This window comes from Aethalodelphis obliquidens, unplaced genomic scaffold, assembly GCF_003676395.1.
Source record: "Aethalodelphis obliquidens isolate GAN/ISIS:26980383/991018 unplaced genomic scaffold, ASM367639v1 scaffold88, whole genome shotgun sequence".
In the NCBI taxonomy this organism is placed as follows: domain Eukaryota; kingdom Metazoa; phylum Chordata; class Mammalia; order Artiodactyla; family Delphinidae; genus Aethalodelphis; species Aethalodelphis obliquidens.
This window is the reverse complement of record NW_020838032.1, coordinates 6179485-6204186: the sequence shown is the minus strand read 5'-3', so window position 1 is coordinate 6204186 and position 24702 is coordinate 6179485. Positions and strand designations below refer to the sequence as shown.

At 41.6% G+C, this 24702-nt stretch overlaps 1 protein-coding gene across 2 annotated transcripts in view; it reads right to left on the bottom strand.

The window, feature by feature from the left end:
- The window catches only part of FRMD3 (FERM domain containing 3), a 313237-nt gene that overhangs the window by 267765 nt on the left and 20770 nt on the right, over positions 1 to 24702 (bottom strand). Inside the window, exon 1 of one of the 2 annotated variants that reach the window (XM_027094155.1) lies at positions 1286 to 1442. The exons of the other annotated variant lie outside the window; for it this stretch is intronic. The gene's annotated coding sequence lies outside the window, so the exon portion shown is untranslated. Of the gene's footprint in view, positions 1 to 1285; positions 1443 to 24702 lie in introns of those variants that run through there. 2 annotated transcript variants of the gene reach the window in all.

Here is a 24702-nt window from a genome sequence, read left to right as displayed (position 1 = left end):
ATATATATATATATATATATATATATATATATATATATATTCCATTATATAGATATATTCCATTATAGATATTATACATATATATATAATGGAATATTACTCAGCCATAAAAAGGAAAAAAATAATGCCACTTGCAGCAACACAGATGGACCTAGAGAATATTATGCTTAGTGAAACATGCCAAAGAAAAAAACTACATGTTACCACTTACATGCGGAATCTAAAAAATAATACAAATGAATATATATACAAAACAGAAAGAGACTCACAGACATAGAAAACAAATTTATGGTTACCAAAGGGGAGAGGAAGCGGGGAGGGACAAATTAGGAATATGGGATTAACAGGTACAAATGACTATGCATAAAATAGATAAGCAACAAGGATTTACTATATAGCACAGGGAATTATACCCAATATCCCGTAAAAACCTATAATGGAATATCATCTGCAAAAAAAATGGAATCACTATGCTGTACACCTGAAACTAACACAACATTGTAAATCAACCTTACTTCAATAAATAAATAAATATTTTTTTAAAAGGAGCACTTGTTAAAATACACATTCTTAGACCACATCTCAGATCCACTGAAAACAGGGAATCTGCATTTTTGGCAAATGCCCTGGAAATTTCTATGAGTGGGAAAATTTCGGATATAATGACAGAAAGCACAAAAGTTCCATTTGCTGGCAGAAAAATGATAGTTGAGGAAAGAGGAGATTTAGGAAAACATGGAGTGATTTCTCCATGTTTGCCACTTTAAAGCTGGCTGTTATGAATGAAGAATGAATTTCACCAGGATCTGTAGTACACTGGGTTTTGCAAAACCAAAAATAAACAAAACAAATCACAGCATGCTTCTAAAATACAGTAATGCCCAAGTTCAGTACAAGCTTGAGGAAATTATGTATGATACTCTTTCCATTTGTATTTTAGTCCACATCCCAAAAGATATGAACTAAATCTGCTCAATTGGATAATGAAATTATTATCAATAACTTTTTTTAATCCATGAGCACCTGTGCCCAAAGGACCTCAAGGTGAATTAGCATTGTAACAGCAAACGTTAAACATGAAATAGAAGTCAAATTTACTGAGAAATAGAGTATCCAATTAAATTCCAAACTGGCACTAAAGCCTAGAGCTAAAATATTTTGCACAACCTTCCAAATTATATCTAAGTGACTTAACAGAAATAGTTGAAAATTCCAAAATCATTCTAAAGTGTTCAAATTTTTTAAATGCAAAGGATTTGGTATGAAAAAGACATTTACTACTTACCAAATATCTATGGACTCCTCCACATTCCCCAGCCCCCTTGCACAGTCAAGGCCAAGGTCAAGCACTGTCCCCTGGAGTGTGAGCAAAAGGGACTGTGTCCTTTCTGAGTCTAAACATTTAAGAGCTTGTGTGCAACCCTTCACACTCTTTCTTTTTCCCTCCTGCATGGAACTTGGTGACTTCAATGATGAAGGAACAAGATGGCAACAGCCAAGATCGCGGAGTGACTGCATGGAGGACAACACCCTGAACACTTGCCCAATGACATTAGATTTGGATGTAGCTAGAATGTAGCTAGAACTGAGCTTTTGTGATGTTAAGTCCCTGAGATTTCCAGGTGAACCTGTCGTTGCCACAACATAAGCCAGCCAGTCCTGACTAGTACACTTCCCAGTCACCTGACTTCTCTGGTTTCCAAATCAGAATTCTCCAGAGCAGAGGGAATTCATTCCATGGCTCTGCTCAGGTCCCATCTACCACTGAAGCTAGATAGCTTGACAGTGTACTTTCCATGGTTCTCGTTATACGTGGGAAACTGAAGCTCAGAACTGTTCGGCTCTTTGTCCTGGCTCACAGAGCATGCCAACGGCAAGACTGAACCTTCATGTTTCTGAAACCTCCTGTGTGTTATTTACAAACTTCTTTAGAACTATCTGGGGTCACACTGGACACAGAGAATCACATCAAGAAACGTTTTTAAGTAAACATCTCAAATTCCATAGTTGAAGTTAATAGGTCAAAAGGTTTCTAGACTTAGTTTAGTTCCACCTCCCATAAAATATCTGTGAATTTGCCAAAGGAAAGAGCTAGCACTCAACAAGAAGTCTATGTGCTCCCCTATACTTCTCATCCACTAACCACATGGGGTCATACAGTTTACATTTAAATTAATTAAAAATGAAAAATATAGTTCCTCAGCCACACTAGCTGCATTTCAAATGTTCAAAAGACACATGTGGCTAGTGACTACTGTAGTAGACATTGCAGAAGATTTCCATTTTCAAGGAAGTTTTATTGGACAACACTGGCCTAGAATACCCTAGCCAAAAATATATAAATAGTATATAATGTATAATGTATAATATAGAATATGTATATACACACATGTATTTTTATATGAGCAAAACACACATATATATGTATATATGAGCAAAAGAAATATACTTTCTATGCAAAAACAGCTCCAAGACAAGACTCCCAACCCCCTCTCCCAACTAATATTATAATTATTATTAATGGGATAAAACTAAGAAAAGCAAAACTTCAGAGAAATAGCTCTGAGATTTTTAAAAAAGGGCTTTACCATAAGATCTGCCATATTAACTTTCAAAAAGAGTTTTGAGATGAGGCATGATGTGCAAAGTGTATGTTACCTCTAACATGGCAATATCCTGTCGATTTTCTGAGTCTTTGGTTTTTACCACCAAAATGCAAAAATCCTGAAACAGGCAGAGTTGGTGAAGCTGACGATCAGGACTATTACTGACACTGACCTCCATCGGGCACCAAAGCAAACTCAACCTAGAAAATACCAGGGGACCATCTATGTAAACCAAAACTCTGTGTGAGGTACTGTCCAAAATGACACCAGAAGATACCTACAGCAAGATGTTTTTCCCTTGCAGGCAAACCAACTGCAAACTCACTGCACTGACAATAAGATGAAAAGCCCAACAGGACCGGTTCTTTAAAACTGAAGAACTATGAAGGATATGCTGCAGGGAAAAAACTTCAGTATAATAGAGGAGTGGATGAGAGGGCCTCAGAGAGCTCTTACCATTTCTGACACTTGACTGAAACTAGCTATACTAACGAATACAAATGATGGTGAAGAAAATAATTTTTGAAACATGCAGGACTCAGAATGCATTAGTTATGTTACAGCTTTCCACTCCTGCCTATCTGTGCAGTGCATTTATGAGGCCCAGGTGCCTAGGCTGCTTTCTTAAAAAGAAAATTATCCTAAACGCAGATGGCCAACAGGCACATGAAAAGATGCTCAACATCGCTAATCATCAGGGAAATGCAAATCAAAACTACAAATGAGATATCACCTCACACCTGTCAGAATGGCTACCATCGAAAAGAACACAAACGTTGGCGAGTATGTGGAGAAAAGGGAATCCTCATACACTGTTGGTGGGAATGTAAATTGGTGCAGCCACTGTGGAAAACAGTATGGAGGTTTCTCAAGAAACTAAAAACATAACTACCATATGATCCAGCAACACCACTCTTGGGTACATGTCCAAAAAAACCCAAAGACACTAATTTGAAAAGATACATGACCCCAGTGTTCATAGAAGCACTATTTACAATTGCCAAGATATGGAAGCAACCTAAGTGTTCATCAACAGATGAATGGATAAAGAAGATGTGGTATGTATGTATGTATATATTACACACACACACACATACACACACACACTATGGAATACTACTGAGCCATAAAAAAGAATGAAATTTTGCCATTTGCAACAACATGGATGGACTTGGGAGGGTATTATGCTAAGTGAAATAAGCCAAACAGGGAAAGACAAATACTGTATGAGATCACTCATATGCGGACTCTAAAAAATACAACAAATTAGTGAATATAACAAAAAAGAAGCAGACTCACAGATATAGAGAGCAAACGAGTGGTTATCATCAGAGAAAGGGAAGGGGGAGGGGCAATATAGCAGTAGGGAATTAAAAGGTACAAGCTACTAGGTATAAAATAAGTTACAAGGATATATTGTACAAGGGAATATAGCCAATATTTTATAATAACTATAAATAGAATCTAAACTTTAAAAATTATGATTCACTATATTGTACACCTATAACATATAATATTGTACATCAATTTTACTTCAATTAAAATAAATAAATAAATATTCTACAGTGAGATACTGCTGCACACCTATTAGATAGCTAAAATCCAAAATGCTGACAGCACCAAATGTTGGTGGGGATGTGGAGCAACAGGAACTCTCTTTTATTTTTGGTGGAAATGTAAAATGTTACAGTCACTATGGAAGAAAGTTTGGCAGAATCTACAAACTTAAACATAGTCTCACAATATGATCCAGCAACTGTGCTCCTTAGTAGTTACTCAAGGAAGTTTAAAACTTATATTCACATATAAACCTGCACATGAATGTTTACGGAAGTTTTATTCATAATTGCCCAAACTTGGGAGCAACCAAGATGTCCTTCAATAGATAAACAAAGCATAGCACATCTAGACAATGGAATATTTATTATTCAGTGGGCTATCAAGTCACAAAAAGTCATAGAGGAACCTTAAATGCATATTGCTAAGTGAAAGAAGCCAGTCTAAACAGGCTATAAAATGTCTTATTTCAACTACAGTACAATCTGGAAAAGGCAAAACTATAGAAACAACAGTAGAAAGATCAGTGGTAGCTAAGGTTTGGGGAAAGGAAGGGATGGATGAATAGGTAGAAATCGCTAATCATCAGGGAAATGCAAATCATTTTTAGGGCAGTGAAACTATTCTAAATGATACTGTAATGGTGGATATATAACATTATGCATTTGTCAAAACCCAACAAACTACACAACACAAAGAGTGACCCTGATGTTAACTATGGATTTTAGTTAATAATAATGTATCAATTGTAACAAACGTACTACACTAATGCAAAATGTTAATAATTGGTGAGAGTGGGGGAGATGGAGAAAAAGGGGTAGATGGGAATTCTGTATATTCCGCACAATTTTTCTGTATACGTAATACTGCTCTAAAAAATAAAGTGCATTAATTTTATTTAAATCATGAATGTCCATCTCCTACTGTAGTATATTCCAGGGCTATCAGCATGTATACAGTACATGGATGTGTGTGCACACACACATACACAATGTCAATACTGGTGTGTGACCGCACTTTGAGAACTACTAGTCTATAGACTCATTAGGGGTAAGCCTCCTCTAAATGAAACCAGTATCTCGAAGAGATATCTGCACCCCCATGTTCACAGCAGCACTATTCACAATAGCCAAGACATGGAAACAACCTAAGTGTCCATTGACAAATGAATGGATGAAGATGTGGTATGTTTTTATATATAATGGCAATATTATTCATCTGTAAAAAAGAAGGAAATCCTGTCATTTGCAACATAGATGAATCTTGAGGGCAACGTGCTACGTGAATTAAGCAGTCAGAGAAAGACAAATACTATATGATCTCACTTCTGAGAATCTAAAAAAGCCAAACTCATAGAAACAGAGAGTAGAGTGGTGGTTGCCAGGGGCTGAGAGGTGGGGAACATGGGGTGATGTTGGCCAAAGGGTACGCACTCCCAGTTACAAGATGAATAAGTTCTGAGGATCTGAGGTACAGCATGGTGACTATAGTTAACCATAGTGTATTATATATTTGAAAGCCGCTGAGAGAATAGATCTTGAATCTCTCACCACACACACAAAAAAAGTAATCATGTGAGGTGATGGATGTGTTGTTAACTTAGAAAAAAACTTTTAAGGTAAGTCTCCTTTATCTCTTATAGAGTTTTTCTACTCTCTAACCCTAGCGCTGTGATCTAAACCCAACGCAGGCCCAATGCATGTTTGCTGAATGAGTCAATCAACTAGTCAATGGAATTCAGCTAAAAAGATTGCAGAATTAATGTATTCTTTGGACTCTAACAACATGCAAAAATCTAGAGACAGCAAAATTTGAGTTTGGAAGAGAGGAGAAGAATGGAGAACAGGGCTTAGCTTCTTTCTAGTACTGTATAACTTACAATTCAAAGCTTTATAATCATGTCAGTTAATTATTAGACGCACCATTGAAAGAGATAACAAATAAAGAATTAAACAACTGAAATTTCCTACCTAGAATAGTGAGCTCCATTTTCTAATTGATTTGCCTAATATGTGTAAAATACACTATGTCCAGATCAACGTTGTCAAAAACAAACTAGTTTATTCTGATGTTTATCAAACAGTATTAAAAGACAATAAATGACTGTTTTCTATAATTGCTTTTCTAGCTACCTTAAATGATACAACTAGAGATTTTCCTTTGAAAGTTCTACTTAAAATCTGCACTTCTTTATGTATCACAGGAATCAGTAAATACCTGCTGGAAGGAGGAGCGATAAATGTTGTAAAGACGAGGCAAGACCCTTATTTTACCTATAAGGTACCACATCAATTTTTCAGAGAGCAGAACAACATCCTGAAATTTTTATGTGTGGAATTCTTTCACAGGAGCATTGTAATGCATTCAGGTTAGAGACCTGAGCTACCAAGCCAGCGGCTCTAACTTCCAATTTCTTACCGATATAATTACCTACACTTTTTCCTGTAGAAAAACGATGCAAATGTGTCAATAATTACGTTATACAAAACTAAGCATTTTAAACTGAGCAGTAATATTAGAATATTGCAGCAAATACCCACCATGAATACCCATATTTGCTGCCTCTGGGTACCAAGGCGACCACTATTTAATAAGCAGCAAGGCAACCACATCTTCTATTTGTTCTGGAAAGGAATTTCTTCTTATTGTCAGTGGGGCTTCATTCCCATCTCCGCAGCAAGTGCTCACGTTGAGAGATGCATCTAATTAAGTGACTCCATGCACTTGAGAGGAGAAGGCAAACCAATTCCAAGTTTAATATGATCCTTTTTTCCTCTGTAATGAAGTTACCTCCTCCTGCCTGCTGCAACTCTGAGGTACAATTTAAGTCAAGCACCAAAATTTGTTACTTATGGAAGCAACTCTCTCAAGCACCTGAATCATTAACTTGTTTTATTTATCTGTTTATATGCCTAGTTCTGGAAAGGATTTAAGACAGAGAACATTAACTGTTTCTAGGTAGAGACCTGGGATGGCTCACAAGACTGGGCAATGTCAATCAGGGAGAACATGCAAACACCTAAGTTCCAAAGGAGATTGCGGCCCATCAATAAGTATTTACTGGTACCTACTATGTACAAGGCATTGTGCTAGGCGCTGGGGATATAGTGATGAGCACAACAGAAAAAGTTCCTTGCCCTTGACCGAGACTGCATTCTAAAGGTGTACCCAGCACCAGAAGAGAAGGCAACGTGCCAGGTTGCCTGAAAAGTTGGAGTCTAGCTGGAGAAGAGATGCCCCAAGGCTTGGTGCCTGCCTCTAAGCCTCTGCATAAGCATATTTCATAAGAGAAAAGAGGCATTTGGTGTGGCTATAGGCTATACATGGGTACACTGGGTGAGTCAGAAGAAAGCCAATGTGGGCCCATAGAAGGAAGATTTTTTTAATAAATAGACCTGTTCAAGAATGGCATAGACTGCATCATAAGGTAATGAGCTCCTGATCATGGGAGGTTCCAGCAGAGGTGGGAAGACTCCTCTGGTACGTTTCCTGGAAGTTGGCTGTGACAGGAAAAAGCAGATGCCCTAGGACATTAGATTACTTCCCATTTTATGATCCATGAGACTTCAAACACACAGGGCCTTGAACATCTCAGCCCTTATAATTTTAGCTTTAATGAGAGGCTTTAGTGATCATATAATGATATAATAGGCCACCATTTCTTGGTTCCCTGCCATTCAGCGTCAGACAGAAACACCAAACACCGATTTTTGGTCGCTATGCTGGGTTCCAGAGCACCAAGTGGCTTCAAAATGCCAACTGCCTCTCTGAAAAAGAAGGAACTCAGGTCCCGGGAGTAAAAGCACACTGTAGTAACCACCAAGGGACACCAGTCATGAGGGCAAAGGCAAGTCTGCAAATACCATTGATACTGGACGCAAAAGAATCTGTCAGGGTGGGCAGAATTTCTAAAATGGCCCCAATGATGTCCTGCCCTAATCCCCAGAACCAATCACTACGATGAGACAGCGCCCCCATGCTTACGCTGTGCTACACGGCACAGCTGACCTTCAGGTAGGGAGATTACCTTGGATCATCCAGATAGGCCAAATATAATCACATGATCCCTAAAAACAGGGCGCTTGCTCCAACTGGTGGCAGAAGGGAAGTCAGAGAGAGTCAAAGCATGAGAAGGATTCAATGCACCATTGTGGCTTGAAGACAGAGGGGGTCGCATGACAAGGAATGTGGGTGACCTCTAGAAGCTGAGAGTAGCTCTTGGCCGACAGCCAAGAAAATGGGGTCTGAAGTTCTACAACCACAAAGAACTGGCTTCTACCACCAACCTGAATGACCTTGGAAACAGATTTTTCCCTGAGCCTCCAAATAAAAGCCCAACCCAGCTGAACCTTGACGGTGGCTTTGTGATTCCCTGAGCATAGAGCCCAGCTGAGTCCACCACACTTCTGGCCTACAGAGCTAGTAAATGAGTGTTGTCTTAAGGCTCTCGGTGTGTGGTCATCTGTTATGCAGCAGTAGATAACCAAGGCAGAATCCAAATGGTGAAGACGAAGAGGTGTAAACCGGACATACGGGTTGGAATGGCCAACACTCAAGGGCCACACCTCCACCACCTAAGTGAACTGGGTGAGTCTAGATCCAGAGACATGTAAGGAAAGCCACACCCCAGAAGACATGGTTGAAATCATGGACAGAAAAGGCCCAACTCCACCTCACACCTGGGAGAATGGCAATTATCAAGAAGACAAGAGATAAGAGGTGCTGCAAGCATGTGGCAGAAAGGGAACCCTTGTGTACTGGCGGTGGGAATGTAAATTGGTGCAGCCACTATGGAAAGCAGTAGGGAGGTTCCTCAGAAAATTAAAAATAGAACTACCATATAATCCAGTAATCACAGTTCTAAGTATATATTCAAAGGAAATGAAAACAGGATATTGAAAAGATGTCTGCACTCCCATGTTCATTGCAGCATTATTCACAATAGCCAAGATATGGAAACAACCTAAGTGTCTGTCAGTAAATGAATTGATAAAGGTGGTATAAATATACAATGGAATAGTATTCAGCCATGAAAAAGAAGGAAATCCTGCCATTTGCAACAACATGGATGGACCTCAAGGACATTATACTGAGATAAGCCAGATAGAGGAAGATAAATACTGCATGATAGCACTTATATGTGGAATCAAAAAAAGCTGAAATTATAGAAACAGAGAGTAGAGTGGTAGTTACCAGGGAGTGGGGTGTGGGGGAATTGGGGAGATGTTGTTTACAGTACTTGCAACTAGATGACGAATAAGTTCTAGAGATCTAATGCACAGCACAGTGATTACAGTCAACAATACTATATTATAATATTTCAAAATTGCTAAGAGACTAGATCTTAAATGTTCTCACAAAAAGGAAATGATAATTATGTGACATGCTAGAGGTGTTAACTGAAGCTAGAGTGGTAATCAAACCACAATGTATAAATGTGTCAACTCAACACGTTGTACACTTTAAACTTACTCAATGCTATATGTAAGTTATATCTCAATTAAAAAGGAAAAAAGGGAACGGAGGGAGGGAAGAAGGAAGGAAGGAGGGAAGGGTAGGAGTGGGGAGGGAGGAAAGAGAGAGAGAAAGAAAGAAAAAGAGAGAGAAGGGAGAAGGAGGGAGAGAGAAAGAAAGAGAGAGAGAAGGGGGAAGGGAGGGAGGGAGGGAGGAAAAGGCCCAATTCACTCCAGCAAGAAGGGGAAGGGGAACTACAGCTTGCGGAGGCCCTGTGTGACGAAAGCTACGTGAAACTCTCCTCCTCAGAGGAGGAGGGGGCTGCCCTGAAGCTGGTGACAATGGGGTCTGCGTCCTGCTGTCATTTCGGGTGAGCACCAAGTGCTGCTAACACCCAGATGCTGCCTGGCTTCACTGGGTCTGTGCCCCACGGTGCTCCGTGGTGAGGGCCCTTGGAGAGGAAGAGGAGTGTGGGGCAGGGGCCCAGGGAAGCCCTCACCAGCTGCCTCTCCAAGTCCAGGCAGGTGTTTATATCCTGAGCTTGAAATTCACACAAAAGTAGAACACCCTGCTCTGGACCACTGGACAGTCTGGCAGCCTTGTGCGTTCTAAAAATTCTCACCACACAAGGGTACATCTCTCACCAGGAAGAGTGTATCAGCCTTCCAATGGGTCTCCTTGCTTTTGCTCCTGTTCCCCTTGAGCCGATTCTCACACAGCAACTGAGTGATCCTCTTAAAACACACAGGTCTGACCATGCTGCCCTCTAGTAAAACCTTCCAGTGGCTTCTAAGTGCTTCCAGGGACCTGGAAGACCCACCGGGTAGACCTGCCTCCACCTGTCTGGGCTTCTCTCCCAGCCCTCTCCCCTCGCTCCTCCAACCCCTCTCAGATACTGCTCCCTTCTGCTTTGAGGCCTTTGAACCTCTTCTCTTTTCCTGGAATGTTCTTCTCCCAGATACCTACTTGGTTCCCCCTCACTTCCTCTAGACCTCTGCTCAAACACCACCGTATCAGAGAGACCTTCCCAGCCACCCTAGAAAGAACACTACCTCATCCCTATTCCACCTCACTCTCTCACCTCCCTGAACCTCCCTGCCCCAACTGAACTTTTCTACATAGAATTCATCACCACCTTTCCTAATTTTTATTTGTATTACTGTTTGCTTATTGCCAGATTCTTCGCACTAGAATAGAAGCTCCACGAACTTGTACTGTCTTGTTCACTGCTACATCTCCAGATCCTCTCTCAGGACCTTGCACAGTAAATATTTGATGAGTGAATGAATGAATGAATGAATGAGCGACAGGAAGTCTTCTAGGCGATGTTGCGTTGTCAGATTAGGTCAGCTAGAGTCAGACGACAATGTTGGGTTCAGGAGACTCCATACAGTGGGATGTCAGAGTTGCTATAGAAAGTTCAAAGACATACTTTCCTTATTCATTCTTTCAGCAAACAATTTCCACACATCTGCTCTGTGCCTGGTGTCTATTCCTATCATGAGAATTTCTTCTACACAGAAAGAGAGCACCCCACCATACAATAATGCACCATGAAAGGGGTATTTTACAATGATGCTTATAGAAGCGATGGAAGAGTCTAGAAAATAGCCATGCTACTGGGAAATCCTGTAAAATAGAGCCTACCTCTATGAACAGGTGAGAAAGCTCAGAATTGCTAACTTGGGAGGCTGCCTTCTCTCTTGCTTTTTCCAGCCTACCTATTTCCTCAGTTTACCTACTGGTGTGTCTTCTTGGGCTCCTCAATTTAGAATGAGTCCACAAGGAGGAACTTCCCCCTCCAGTCGAATCAGAAAGTGCTCAAGAAGGACACGGAGGCTGTGTGAGCCCCAGTGGTAACCTGGGAGTGTTCTAAGATTAGCAAAGGGCTGAGGCCACCAGATGGGCAGCCGGGGCCATGCTGCATCGTTAAGAGGATGATGTAGATGGGAGGGGGTGTGCTGGCTGAGCAGAGGGGCAACAGGACACATGGCCCGAGAGAGCCAGGAGGAATGGGAGAGCCACCAAGGTCCTCCTAAGAGTGATCAGATTTCCACCTCATGACTCTGCAACTGCAAAGCGCATCTGGTCTGTGTGTTCAGCACAAGACCCGCGCGCTCAGAAAGGTCAGCTTCCAAAGCACCGGAAAGTGATCTGCTCATGGTGCTGCCTGAGCACTTCATGAAGAATACTCGCAGACACAGACTTCCCTTCTCCAGGCAGATTTGACCTTGAGTTGCCTAAATGTTTACGTTCTTTCCAAGGACGTGGGAAGAAAGTGTCATGGCCCAAAAAGTTTCGTGTTTCTGCATCACAGGTTTACAGATTTAGGGAACACACGTTCTCTGTGATCCCACAGACCATGGTTGCAGAAGTGCTCGTGGGAGCCCCAGAGGCCCCACCACAAGAGCCTCTTTCTGGAACACTCAGACAGATGTCTGCTAGAGGAGTGTCACAGGGGAAGGTGGCTTGGCCACTTGAGCAAACCACACCAACTCCATGATCGCGGGCCACACAGCTAGGCCTGTGGCAGCTTCAGTGCTGGTCGCCTTGGACCTCCTGAGCTGCAGCAGGAAAACAATCTCATCCCTGGACAGTCTGTGAAATGTCTTGTTCTCAAACACTTGCAACTGTTTTCCAAAAGCCCCTAAATATTTGGCTGACTCTGTGTCCTTGAGTTTGTTTTTTTTTTTAAGTGGCTGACTCTGTGTCCTTGAGTTTGTTTGTTTTTTTAAGTGGCTGACTCTGTGTGCTTGAGTTTGTTTGTTTTTTTTAAGTTAAAGCTAACAAAGCAGCTTGTAACGCCCAAACTGGAAACAATGTAAATGTCCATCAACAGTGGAAAAAACAACTAAATAATATCTTCATAGAACTGACTCCCATACCTTAGTGAGAATTAAATTATAACCAAAAGCAGCAACAAGGATGAATTTCAGAAACAGAACCTTAAGCCCAAGGAGTCAGATGCAGGCAGGCAAGAGAGAGCATACCACACGTGCCTCTTATGAAAAGTTATATGAAGTTCAACAATGGGCACAACTAACCTGTGGTGTTAGAAGCCAGGCTGGTGGTCACCCGCCAGGAGCAGTGCCCGAGAGGAGGCATGGGGAGGGCTTCTGAAGTGTCAGTCCGGTTGTGTTTCTGGATCTGGGTGCTGTCACCCTGTGTTCACTTTACAAAAGTGTCATGCTGCTTGCTTGAATACCTTTCTATATGCATGTCACACTTCAACTGTTAAAAAAGCAGTTCATTGCTTATTCTTTGGAATATCCTTAGTAAACATGCATTGAGTTTACCTTAGCTTACAAACCTCCACAGGAACGGCCCCTCCACCTCTCCCACCTTGTCTCCTACTAGTTTTCCACTTGTTCACTCGGTCTTTACTGTTCTTCTCTCAGGCCGGCCACAAACCCGCCTCAGGGCCTCTGCACTGGTTGTTGCTTCTGCTCGGAGTGCTCTCCCCGAAGATACCCATCCACAGGGCCTGATTTCTCACCTCCCTCACATTTTTTATTCTAGTGCAGGGATTGACAAACTGCAGTCCATGGCCAAACTTGCTCTTCTGCCTATTTATGTAAATGAACTTTTATAAGACACAGCCATGCTCATTCCTTTATGCAATGTATAGGGCTGCTTTTGCACAGCAAAGGAAACCATTGACAAAAGGAAAAGACAACCTACTGAATGGGAGAAAATATTTGCAAATGATATGACTGATAAGGGGTTAATACCCAACATATATAAATAGCTCAACATCAAATAACTCAACGTCAAAAAAACAAACAACCCGATTAAAAAATTGGCAGAACTGAATAGACGTTTTTCCAAAGAGGAAATGCAGATGGCCAACAGGCACATGAAAAGATGCACAACATCGCTAATAATAAAGGAAATGCAAAATCAAAACCACAATAAGATATCACCTCACACCTGTAAGAATGGCTATCATCAAAAGAATACAAATAACAAACGTCAGCAAAGATGTAGCAAAAAGGGAACTCTTGTACACTGTTGGTGAGAATGTAAACTGGTGCAGCTATAGTGGAAAACAGTATGGAAGTTTCTCCAAAAACTAAAAATAGGACTACTGTATGACCCAGCAATCCCACTCCTGGGTATATATCCAAAAAAAAAAAACAAACCTAATTTGAAAAGATACACACACCCTGATGTTCATAGCAGCATTATTTAGCGTTATTTACAATTGCCAAGATAGGGAAGCAACTTAAGTGTCCATCAACAGATAAATGGATAGAGAAGATGTGACACACACACATACACACACACACAATGGAATACTACTCAGCCATAAAAAAGAATGAAATTTTGCCATTTGCAACAACATGGATGGACTTGGAGGGTTTTATTGAGTGAAATAAGTCAGACAGAAAAAGACGAATACTGTATGACTTCACTTATATGAGTTATCTAAAAAAAGCAAAAAACTGAACTCACAGATAGAGAGAACAGATCAGTGGTTGCCAGGAGTGGGGTGGGAGGGGCTGGGGTGTGAAATGGGTGAAGGGGGGTCAAAAGGTACAAACTTCCAGTTATAAGATAAATAAGTCCTGGGGATGTAATGTACAGCACAATATTAAAAGGTTTTTTTTAATGGAATCCATCCCCACTCCCTCCGCCTCCCCACTTTGCCCTCACTCCCTACTTTTTATCCATTATTTTACTTTTTGATTTTGTTTTCTGTTGTAATCTTTTTTTCTCCCCTCAGGAGAATGTAAGCTACATGAGGGCAGAAATTTCTACGTGGTTTTTTTTCTCTAATTGTACCCCTAGCATCTTAAACAATGCCTAACACAGAGTTATAGTTCTATAAATATGTGTGGAATCAGTGAAAGAACCAAACTCAAATGATATGCCAGGTACTACACTGACCAATTTTATAATCATTAGCTTATTTACATTCGTTGCCTCATTTAGAGGATTTTCTCCCAGTGTGGGTAGGTCTAAGTTAAAATGAGAGCCGTGGCAGGCTTAATGTCTTTTAAAAGTTCAAAGGATTAGGGGCAGCAGCAGCAGCCATGGCAGGAAAGATTCAATATTAGCAACTGACCCTTAAGAACAAGAATGAGAAGGAAGAGAAGGGGGGTACTGTTATTAGGTTTGTCCACCTTAAGCCAAAATCAATCGCAACGCTGAATAGCTGCTGTCAATAAGTAACCACTCCTCGGGAGCAGCTTATTTGATTGTTGGGTCATAAGGTCCTCATCCTGGGGAAAGCAGGGAGCTGATGGCAGCAGAAATAGTTGGAATTCCTGGCATGCTTCCAGAGTTATTTTCCAGTCCCTCAGTAAATCTTTATTTTCTCCCACAGGTAAACGGTCCAAGGATGGGATCTCTTGGTAGTACTTCTTACAACTGCATATAAATCTACAACTCTCTCAAGATAAGGAATTTAATTTTTCAAAATAAACATATTTCCGAGGATTTGGGCTCTGCTTATCCATTCATTTTTGAGGACACAGGAAAGCTGGAAAACACAGACTTTCTTCTGTGCTGCGGGCTTGACATATAGTGTCTTCATCAAAACACCTGTGACCTTAGAAACTTTCAAAACTCAGCTTGCAGTTATGACAGGACAACATCTGTAACTGAATTTTAAAAGCAAATTGTTTTAAATCTTCATGTTTTTTGTGGGTCATGGGATAATTAAGAATGGCCAGTAAAACAGAAGGCCAACTCTGAAGGTGGCTAACAGAGCGAAGGCCTGGGCAGTGGTTCAGACTTGGTCTACCCCCTCCCCCAGTCCCACAGACAGAAAAGGCTCAAGGGTGAGGGATGCCCCATGGACGTGAGGTTGCCTGAGGAGAGGAGGGTTCCAGAGACAGTCACTCTCCTCGTCTGTTCCAATATTAACCCCCAGCAGAACATCCAGCCGCCTAAGTAAAAATTTTATTGTCAAGACATGGAAACAACCAAAATTCCCATCAACAGATGATTGGTTTAAGAAGGCGGAATATTACTCAGCCATAAAAAAGAATGAAATATTGCCATTCGCAGCAACATGGATGGACCTAGAGATTATCACACTAAGTGAAGTAAGTCAGACAGAGAAAGACAAATACTATGTGATATCACTTTTATGTGGAATCTAAAAAATAATACAAATTAATCTATATACAAAATGGAAACAGACTCACAGACATAGAAAACAAATTTATGGCGACCAAAGGGAAAAGGAAGTGGGGAGGGGAAATTAGGAATATGGGTTAACAGATACACATTACTATACATAAAATAGATAAGCAACAAGGATTTACTGTATAGCACAGGGAACTATATTCAATATCTCATAATAACCTATAATGGAAAATAATCTGAAAAAACTATGTGTAACTGAATCACTTTGCTGTACATCTGAAACTAACACAATATTGTAAATCAACTGTACTTCGATTAAAAAAAAGTTTTTAAATACATCCACCACCATATGACCCAGCAATCCCACTTCTGGGTATATATCCAAAGGACATGAAAGCAGGATAATGAAGAGATAACTGCACTCCCATGTTTATTGCAGCATTATTCACAAAAACCAAGATACGGAAACAACCTAAGTGTTCATCAAAGGATACATTTATATACATAACAATGGAATATTATTCAGCCATGAGAAAGAATGAAAGCCTGCCATTTGCAACAACATGAATAAAATTTGAGAACACTTTGCTAAACGAAATGAGCCAGACAGAGAAAGATAAAAACTGCATGGTATCACTTATATGTGGAATCAGGGGGAAAAAAAAGTCAAATTCAAAGAAATAGAGAGTAAAAAAGTAGTTGCCAGGGGCTGGGGAAAATAGGGAGACGTTGATAAAGGGTACATACTTTCAGCTATAAGACTGGTAAATAAGATGAATAAGGTCTGAGAATGTAATGTAAAACATAGTGATTATAGTCAATTACACTGTATTATATAATTGAAATTTGCCAAGAGTAGAACTTGTGTTCTCACCAAAAATAAATACATATGTATAAAAAAATTTTATTGTCAAGATACAGTGGAAGCCACCAGGGAAATACAAACCCAAGCCACAGTGCAAATCCACTTTACTTCACACCTACTAAGAGGGCTGTAGTCAAAAAGTCAAATAATAACAATGTTACTCGTGAGAATGTGGAGAAAATGGAACCCTCATATACTGCTGGCAGGAAGGTAAAATAGTTGAGCCACTGTGGATAACAGTCTGCCAGTTCCTCAAAGCTTAAACATAGAATTACCACATGCACCAGCAATTCTACTCCTAGGTAAATAAAAATGTATGTCCGCACAAAAACCTGTACATAAATGTTCATAGCAGCATTATCCATAATAGCCAAAAAGTAGACACAACTCAAATGTCCATCACAAAATGAACGGATAAACAAACTGTGGTATATCCATACAATGGAATAGTATTTGGCAATGAAAAGAAATAAAGTTACTCATACATCCTGATACAAGTATGAATGAAGTACTGATAAAACATGAATGAACCCAGAAACCATTATGTTAATCGAAAGACATCAGTCACAAAGACCACATATCTTATGATTCCATGTATATGAAATGTCCAGAATAGGCAAATCTATACAGACAGAAAGTAGATTAGTGGCTGCTGGGGGAAATGCAGGGGTTGGGTGGAGTGATGACTAAGCAGTCTGGTGTTTCTTTGGGGAGTGATGGAATGCTCTAAAGTTGACTGTGGTGATGGTTGTACAACCCTGTGAATATACTAAAACCCACTGAATTATACACTTTAAATGGGTGAACTGTATGGTATGTGTATTATATCTCAATAAAACTTAAAAAAAAAAAGACATGGGGGCTTCCCTGGTGGCGCAGTGGTTGAGAGTCCGCCTGCCGATGCAGGGGACACGGGTTCGTGCCCCGGTCCGGGAAGATCCCACATGCCGTGGAGCGGCTGGGCCCGTGAGCCATGGCCGCTGAGCCTGCGCATCCGGAGCCTGTGCTCCGCAACGGGAGAGGCCACAACAGTGAGAGGCCCGCGTATCGCAAAAAAAAAAAAAAAAAAAAAAAAGACATGGGGTTAAGTCCCTGGCGGTCCAGTGGTTAGGACTTGGTGCTTTCACTGCTGGGGCCCAGGTCCATTCCCTCGTCGGGGAACTAAGATCCCTGAAGCCACGCAGTGCAGCCAAAAGAAAAAGACATGGAAATATGGGGGTATCCCTCTCAGGGACTGACCAGCACCGACCCTCATTAAGAACATGCACTTGGTCCCTCTTACAAGTTTTGCCCTCACCAGGTTAACCCACTAGGATAAGCCTGCGAGTTGGGCCTAGATCCTTCTGAATTCTCCTCCTTCCCTAGTTAGTGACTTACTTAAGAAATGACTGATAAACTGAATATGAGGCATTTTACAACACATAATGTGTTGTATAAATTCACAATAATAGCTCAGTTGATCCCCAATTAGCACAACAGCCCAGATGGAGGGAAAGCAGTGAGGCTCGGAGAGGGCCCAGAGAAGGAGGGAGTCTGCCATGATGAGGGGGCTCATTAGGCCTCATTTCTCTCTGCTGAAGCTCTCCTTGTGGGAGAATGGATCAAACTGAGCACTCTCCGGGCACTCAGAACGGTGAAAACGGCTCTCAGGTATTTTGCAAGATATGATATATAAAAAAATAAAAATAAAGACTCACAAAGCACTGAGGAGCCACTTGGAGATCCAGGGAAGAGAAACAAGAAGGTGAAACATAAAGCTGATGGCTGAAAGGGTGTTTTTTTCCTCATTCATTAACAGAAAAAATAAATAACTGCTGAACCTCTTGACTTTAATTTCATGCACAATTTTCAGTTAGGATTCAATGCCAGGAAGTGTTTCTGTCTCGGTACCTAAATAATTCATGACTGCTCAAAATATCTACCAGGAACTCACATCAGGGATAAACCCACCCCGCAGCACGGTGTTGACGACTGCCTGGGTGTCTCCATTTCAATTCCTGAAGAGCAGATGCCTGGCCTGCCACCAGCCACCCGACACTCACCTGGAAGGTGGCAACCTGCTCCTTTGGGCCCGTTTCTGCAGTCACTACTCACGGTTAACATCCCTAGGGATTATACCGCATACCTTGAACTTTGTGCTCTTGGACAGACCAAGGTTCACATCTCAGCCCACTGCTTACTGGCTGTATGTCCTGGGACAGGATACATTTCTTGGCCCATTTTCCTAACCTATAAAATAGGGATATTAATTCTCACTTCATAGAGCTGCTAAGGATTAAATGAGATGAAAGGTGGCTAGCACAGGACCTGGCACATAGTAAGTGCTCCAGAAATGTTGGTGATCACTCACTACTGTCATTACTATTTGGTAAAGTGTATATTCATTATGTATTATTTCAGCTAATCAATATTTGTATTAAGCACTTACAGTGTCCCAGGCACCAGACACTGGGATGCAGCAGCATCCCTGCCCTCACGGAGCTGCCAGCCTAGTGGGGAAGACAGACAGCAAGCAGGCACCCAAAGGACTGAAGAAGTTAATAAATAGCCATAAGTGCTATGAAAAAAGTGACAAGGAGCAACGTGACTTGGAGTGTCACTTTAGCGAGAAGACTCAGATAGTGTATGCGATGGCATTAAAATTTTGTTGGTTTAATAAATGCTTACTGGTTGATCAACTGTGATTGGAAAATCTTTCTAAGCCCTCCTGCAAAAATGTGCACAGGGACTACCATGGTCATAGAGGCACCTCAAACCCTCACTGCAAGGCACACTCACACACTACCTGAGCAAATGCCCGTGGCTTCCCTTTCTGCTCTCCTTTGCCCTGAGGTCAGGCCCCCTTTCTTCTTGCCCCTCACTGACTGGGGTCCTCTGGGATCTAAGTAAGTCACTATTCCCTGGAAGAAATCTCACACATCAAACGTCTTTCAGTATTTCTGACTGTTCTTCACACATCACTGAGGGAGTGGAATTTTAAACAGCGTCTTTGGGAGGAAAGGTCCTCTTTGAAGACATCCTAAGTCTGCAAGACACAGAGGTGAGCAGAGAAGGGGAAGAGCATGGAAGCGTTCTTCATTTATTCCAGTCACGCTATAGGGGGAATATAAAATGACATAATGAAAGAAGCAGTGAGGACACTCCCCCAAAAACAGGATGTGACTATCAGTCATGCAGCACAAAGACAAGCCCACCAACGAGAATAAAGGAGCCGAGAGGAACATCAAGTGGACCCCAACATTTCTGGAGGCATTCAGAGCCTGAGACAAAAACCCAGTGCACCTTAACTCTAGTTCTAGAAGTGTCAGCCAAACTAGTCCTATAAAACAACTCTCCAGGTCACTTGGCCCAAGAAAACTACACCTCAGTAGGGTTGTTATTAGTCCATAATAAAAGGAGGTCATTATTTTTTTCTGAAAGGAAGCAGAAAATTCTGGAAGGAAATTCTGGAAGGATGCACCAAAAAAAATCTGTGGAGAGTGGTGGCCTCTGAGGAGTGCATCTAGGGTCTGGTGTTGGAGGAGCATTTATTTTTCATTTAAAAATTGTTTGTATTATTTGAACTTTTACTATGTGCTCTATAGTAATTAATAAAGAGAAAAGATATTATCTCCAAAATAAATGATGGAGGGAAAATAACTGATTTAAGAGGTGCTGTTTATTTATCAAAAAGAACAAGTTTTAGGAATTAATTTCCTTTGTCTAAATCATCAGATGACCCAATCAAGTGGGATTCATCCCAGGTATGCAAGACAGGATCAACAATCAAAAATCAATTGGAGGGGGGCTTCCCTGGTGGCGCAGTGGTTGAGAATGTCAATGCAGCGGACACAGGTTCGAGCCCTGATCTGGGAGGATCCCACATGCCGCGAAGCAACTGGGCCCGTGAGCCACAATTACTAACCCTGCGCGTCTGGAGCCTGTGCTCCGCAACAAGAGAGGCCGCAATAGTGAGAGGCCCGCACACCGCGATGAAGAGTGGCCCCCGCTTGCCACAACTGGAGAAAGCCCTCACACAGAAACAAAGACCCAACACAGCAAAAATAAATTAATTAATTAACTAATTTTAAAAAAAAATCAATTGGAGGAGCTTCAAGATGGCAGAGGGTAAGATGCAGAGATCATCTTCCTCCCCACAAATACATCAGAAATACATCTACGTGTGGAACAGCTCCTACAGAACACCTAGTGAACGCCGGCAGAAGACCTCAAACCTCCCAAAAGGCAAGAAACTCCCCATGTACCTGGGTAGGGCAAAAGAAAAAAGAAAAAACAGAGACAAAAGAATAGGGACGGGACCTGCACCAGTGGGAGGGAGCTGTGAAGGAGCAAACGTTTCCACACACTAGAAGCCCCTTCTCGGGCGGAGACTGCGGGTGGCGGAGGGGGGAAGTTTCGGAGCCGCGGAGGAGAGCACAGCAACAGAGGTGCGGAGGGCAAAGCGGAGAGATTCCCGCACAGAAGATCGGTGCCGACCAGCACTCACCAGGCCGAGAGGCTTCTCTGCTCACTCAACGGGGCGGGCGGGGCTGGGAGCTGAGGCTCGGGCTTCGGTCGGAGCGCAGGGAGAGGACTGGGGTTGGCAGCGTGAACACAGCCTGAAGGGGGTTAGTGCACCACGGCTAGCCGGGAGGGAGTCGGGGGAAAAAGTCTGGACCTGCCGAACAGGCAAGAGACTGTTTCTTGCCTCTTTGTTTCCTGGTGCGCGAGGAGAGGGAATTAAGAGCGCTGCTTAAAGGAGCTCCAGAGACGGGCGCGAGCCGCGGCTAAAAGCGCGGACTCCAGAGACGGGCATGAGACACTAAGGCTGCTGCTGCCGCCACCAAGAAGCCTGTGTGCGAGCACAGGTCACTATCCCCACTTCCCCTCCCGGGAGCCTGTGCAGCCCGCCACTGCCAGGGTCCCGTGATCCAGGGACAACTTACCCAGGAGAACACACGGCACGCCTCAGGCTGGTGCAACATCCCGCCGGCCTCTGCCGCCACAGGCTCGCCCAGCATCCGCACCCCTCCCTGCCCCCAGCCTGAGTGAGCCAGAGCCCCCGTATCAGCGGCTCCTTTAACCCCGTCCTGTCTGAGCGAAGAACAGACGCCCTCCGGCGACCTACACGCAGAGGCGGGGCCAGATCCAAAGCTGAGCCCTGGGAACTGTGCAAACAAAGAAGAGAAAGGGAAATCTCTCCCAGCAGCCTCAGGTGCAGCGGATTAAATCTCCACAATCAACTTGATATACCCTGCATCTGTGGAATACCTGAAAAGACAAGGAATCATCCCAAATTGAGGAGGTGGACTTTGGGAGCAAAGATATATATTTTTTTCCACTTTTTCTCTTTTTCTGTGTAGATGAAAGGCTCTTGGTGCTCCAGCCAGGCATCAAGGCTGTGCCTCTGAGGTGGGAGAGTTCAAGACACTGGTCCACAAGAGACATCCCAGCTCCACCTAGTATCAAACGGTGAAAATCTCCCAGAGATCTCCATGTCAACGCCAAGACCCAGCTTCACTCAAGGACCAGCAAGCTACAGTGCTGGACACCATATGCCAAACAACTACCAAACAGGAACACAACCCAATCCATTAGCAGAGAGCCTGCCTAAAATCATAATAAGGCCACAGACACCCCAAAACACACCACCAGACGTGGACCTGCCCACCACAAAAACAAGATCCAGCCTCATCCACCAGAACACAGGCACTAGTCCCCTCCACCAGGAAGCCTACACAACCCACTGAACCAACCTTAGCCACTGGGGACAGACACCAAAAACAACGGGAACTATGAACCCACAGCCTGTGAAAAGGAGATGCCAAACACAGTAAGATAAGCAAAATGAGAAGACAGAAAAACACACAGCAGATGAAGGAGCAAGATAAAAACCCACCAGACCTAACAAATGAAGAGGAATTACGCAATCTACCTGAAAAAGAATTCAGAATAATGATAGTAAAGATGATCCAAAATCTTGGAAATAGAATAGACAAAATGCAAGAAACATTTAACAAGGACCTAGAAGAACTAAAAAGCAATCAAACAATGATGAACAACACAATAAATGAAATTAAAAATTTTCTAGAAGGGATCAAGAGCAGAATAACTGAGGCAGAAGAATAGATAAGTGACCTGGAAGATAAAATAGTGGAAATAACTACTGCAGAGCAGAATAAAGAAAAAAGAATGAAAAGAACTGAGGACAGTCTCAGAGACCTCTGGGACAACATTAAACGCACCAGCATTCGAATTATAGGGGTCCCAGAAGAAGAAGAGAAAAAGAAAGGGACTGAGAAAATATTTGAAGAGATTATAGTTGAAAACTTCCCTAATATGAGAAAGGAAAGAGATAATCAAGTCCAGAAAGCACAGAGTCCCATACAAGATAAATCCAAGGAGAAACACGCCAAGACACATATTAATCAAACTGTCAAAAATTAAATACAAAGAAAACATATTAAAAGCAGCAAGGGAAAAACAACAAATAACACACAAAGGAATCCCCATAAGGTTAACAACTGATCTTTCAGCAGAAACTCTGCAAGCGAGAAGGGAGTGGCAGGACATATTTAAAGTGATGAAGGAGAAAAGCCTACAACCAAGATTACTGTACCCAGCAAGAATTCCACTCAGATTTGATGGAGAAATTAAAACCTTTACAGACAAGCAAAAGCTAAGAAAATTCAGCACCACCACACCAGCTTTACAACAAATGCTAAAGGAACTTCTCTAGGCAGAAAACACAAGAGAAGGAAAAGATCTATAATAACAAACCCCAAACAATTAAGAAAATGGTAATAGGAACATACATATTGATAATTACTTTAAATGTAAATGGATTAAATGCTCCAACCAAAAGATATAGACTGGCTGAATGGATACAAAAACAAGACCCATACATATGCTGTCTACAAAAGACCCACTTCAGACCTAGGGACACATACAGACTGAAAATGAGGGGATGGAAAAAGATATTCCATGCAAATGGAAATCAAAAGAAAGCTGGAATAGCAATTCTCATATCAGACAAAATAGACTTTAAAATAATGACTGTTACAAGAGACAAAGAAGGACACTACATAATGATCAAGGGATCAATCCAAGAAGATATAACAATTGTAAATATCTATGCACCCAACACAGGAGCACCTCAATACATAAGGCAAATACTAACAGCCATAAAAGGGGAAATCAACAAAACACAATCATAGTAGGGGACTTTAACACCCCACTTTCACCAATGGACAGATCAACCAAAATTAAAATAAATAAGGAAACATAAGCTTTAAATGATACATTAAAGATGATGGACTTAATTGATATTTATAGGACATTCCATCCAAAAACAAAAGAATACACATTCTTCTCAAGTGCTCATGGAACACTGTCCAGGATAGATCATATCTTGGGTCACAAATCAAGCCTTGGTAAATTTTAAAAAATTGAAATTGTATCAAGGATCTTTTCAGACCACAACGCTATGAGACTAGGTATCAATTACAGGGAAAAAATCTGTAAAAAAAACAAACACATGGAGGCTAAACAATACACTACTTAATAACCAAGAGATCACTAAAGAAATCAAAGAGAAAATTTAAAAATACCTAGAAACAAATGACAATGAAAACACGACAATGCAAAACCTATGGGATGCAGCAAAAGCAGTTATAAGAGGGAAGTTATAGCAATACAATCCTACCTTAAGAAACAAGAAACATCTCAAGTAAACAACCTAACCTTACACCTAAAGCAATTAGAGAAAGAAGAACAAAAAAACCCCAAAGTTAGCAGAAGGAAAGAAATCATAAAGATCACATCAGAAATAAATGAAAAAGAGATGAAGGAAATGATAGCAAAGATCAATAAAACTAAAAGCTGGTTCTTTGAGAAGATAAACAAAATTGATTAACCATTAGCCAGACTCATCAAGAAAAAAAGGGAGAAGACTCAAATCAGTAGAATTAGAAATGAAAAAGGAGAAGTAACAACTGACACTGCAGAAATACAAAGGATCATGAGATATTACTACAAGCAACTCTATGCTGATAAAATGGACAACGTGGAAGAAATCGACAAATTCTTAGAAATGCATAACCTTCCGAGACTGAACCAGGAAGAAATAGAAAATATGAACAGACC